This window comes from Cyprinus carpio, chromosome A10, assembly GCF_018340385.1.
Source record: "Cyprinus carpio isolate SPL01 chromosome A10, ASM1834038v1, whole genome shotgun sequence".
In the NCBI taxonomy this organism is placed as follows: domain Eukaryota; kingdom Metazoa; phylum Chordata; class Actinopteri; order Cypriniformes; family Cyprinidae; genus Cyprinus; species Cyprinus carpio.
Genome location: NC_056581.1, coordinates 15,392,438 through 15,395,210, shown reverse-complemented (window position 1 = coordinate 15,395,210; position 2,773 = coordinate 15,392,438). Strand labels below are relative to the sequence as shown.

The window sequence follows — 2,773 nt, the reverse complement described above, 5'->3', positions numbered from 1 at the left end:
CTGGGCCCTCTGAAAGGAGTGTACCAGCTGTATCCTTTGGGGCTCCTCCCGACGATTGGATGTTGATCACTGCATTGGAGGGCGAGACGGAGCTTTTTGGAGAGGAAGATTCGGCTGCGCTGCCACCCTCCGGACATTAGCAAAGCCTGAATTGGATCCAGAGATGATAGAGGCGGAGACCTTCAAGGTTGGATGACTGGTTTCTTGGGGTGGTCCGTGCTGATTTTCAGGGCCCCACTCTGGTGCCATTCTTCCCAGTGGTGCATAAGGAGCTCACCAGGTCATGGATGGCACATTTTACTGACAGGAACTGGCCAGCTAGCTCCTCCTCCCTCACCACTCCTACAGCTAAGCAGTGCCGTGGAGCAGGTCGCAGGGCAGCCGCCCTGATAGCCGCTCTTCAGGGGAGATGGTGAACACACCATCCATGGAACCTGGTAAGTGTTGCACCGCACACTCAGACCCAGCTTCAGTCTGTCCACAAGCTGCCCATGCCGGGTCCCTGTGTTCCACCTCGCTGCCCCACTGCAGGTATATTGGTAATTCCACTGGTCCCGCAGCACAGTGTGAGCCTGGCTAGCACTAGGGCTGTGACGGTGGCAGATTTTTACCATGGCGGTGGTAATGGACCAACTACCGCCGGTGGCGTGGTGTTGATATTCAAATTAATTAATATTAATTATATATATAATTTATACATAAAAATGTATACATGCATATATATATATATATATATATATATATATATATATATATATATATATATATATATATATATATATATATATATATGTGTGTGTGTGTTTGTGTGTGTGTGTGTGTGTGTGTGTGTGTGTGTGTATGTATATATAAGTTTGAAACACAAATAATAATAAATGTGGCTCAATCATCTATTAACAAATGTGTGTGTTTATTTTAGGACTTCTGTCAGTGAATATATTACGCCTGCTCCGCTGCCAAGCAAGCGGCGGATTAACTCCTCGTCTGCATGCGCTCTCTTTGAAATAGAATCGTTGCCACATTTGTTGTTAACATCTACTATTTATTGCTGTAACGTTTGTATCTGGCCAGTTTGGAGAAAGCCTTTTTGGCAGGGCAAGTAAATTGTTTTAGTGTTGAACCAATGCACCCTGCAAAAGAAAAAAAAAAAAGTTTAATTACTGTCATGAAGCACATTTTTACTCTTGCGTATGTCAATGATGATTAACAACCATTTTTGTCATTGATTTCTTTGATAATATTAACTTTAATGTACATCTACATTATCATAATTTCCTTATACCACTAATATTAATGTGCACCTGCAAAAACATCTAAATTCAAATGTTGACAGCAATGTTACATATTATCTGATTCATTACTAAATACTATGAATATTTACAAAGTAGGTGGGTTTAATGCAGTATAAATAAACCTCACATTTCATGGGATGTCTCTGTTTCTGTAATACAAATTAGTCAAGGCAGTGAAGGAAGGCAGAAAGCCAAACTGACAGACTGAACATTGTACCACAGCTTCAAAGAGGTTTGTTGATGAAGAACGGAGTGGACATCCGGGGCAGGTTACAAATGAGGACATAATCGAAAGGACATTGCGATAATTGAGCATCATGGAGGACAAAAGTCAAGAAATCCAGTATTGCTTTCCAAATAACAATTTATCTTGTTTCAAAGATATCAAACCTGAAGTGGAGTATGTCATTTTGTTCATTTTCATTTCTTTAGCATCAGTTTTTACAGTGTTTCTGAACCTGCTGGTGATCATCTCTATCTCTTACTTCAAGCAGCTCCACACTCCAACCAACCTGCTCATTCTCTCTTTGGCTGTGGCAGACCTGATCGTGGGACTGATTGTTATACCGTTAATGGGTATCAGATTCATAGAAACATGCTGGTACTTTGGAGAGACATTTTGTTCTCTATTTTTATTTACCGTTTTTGTGGTTGTTTCAGCATCTCTTGGTAATTTAGTGTTTATATCCGTAGATCGTTACATTGCTGTGAGTGACCCTTTGAGATACACAGTAAGGGTCACAACTGATAAAGTTGTTTTTTGTATTATTATAAACTGGCTATGTTCTATCATATATTCTGTCATTATCTTATACAATACTATGTTCTACCCAGAGACACAAGACAGGTGTTATGGAGACTGTTCAGTTTCTTTCAAATTTGAACATGTTGTCACAGACCTCATAATCACTTTTGTTGCCCCTTCTTCTATAATCATGTCAATATATGTGAAAATCTTCTGTGTTGCGAAATATCAGGCCAAGGTTGTAAATTGTGTCACAGGTATCAGCAGATCACAAAGAAAGGCAGCAAAAACTTTGGGGATTGTGGTAATGGTTTACTTTGTGTGTTGGATACCTTACTATATAGTCATCCTTATTGAAGGAAATGACACAAAAGAATCAGTTGAATTTAATGTAACATGCTGGATTGTGTACATGAATTCCTGTATGAATCCTCTTATCTATGCACTGTTTTATAAATGGTTTAGAAAATCTGCTAAACACATACTAACTCTAAAAATATTTAAACCATCATCAGAATACCTCAATCTTTTTCCAGAAGGTAAATGATCAATTGATAGATATATATTATTAAATGTTTATAAGAGCTTTTCTTGAAGAGCCACTGATCTATTGCTTTCTTTGTCCTTGTACAGTGATTGTGAAATTTTACTTTGTATTTGAGGATATTCTATGTTGTACATCAGCAAGTGAAAGTTATAAACTCCAGATGAAGCCTGGTAAGTCTGTAACATCCAT

The 2,773-nt window shown here is 38.7% G+C and overlaps 1 pseudogene; it reads left to right on the top strand.

Annotated features, from left to right (window-relative positions):
• The first annotated feature begins 409 nt into the window (after nucleotides 1-409).
• On the top strand, nucleotides 410-2,773 carry LOC109081773 (annotated as a pseudogene).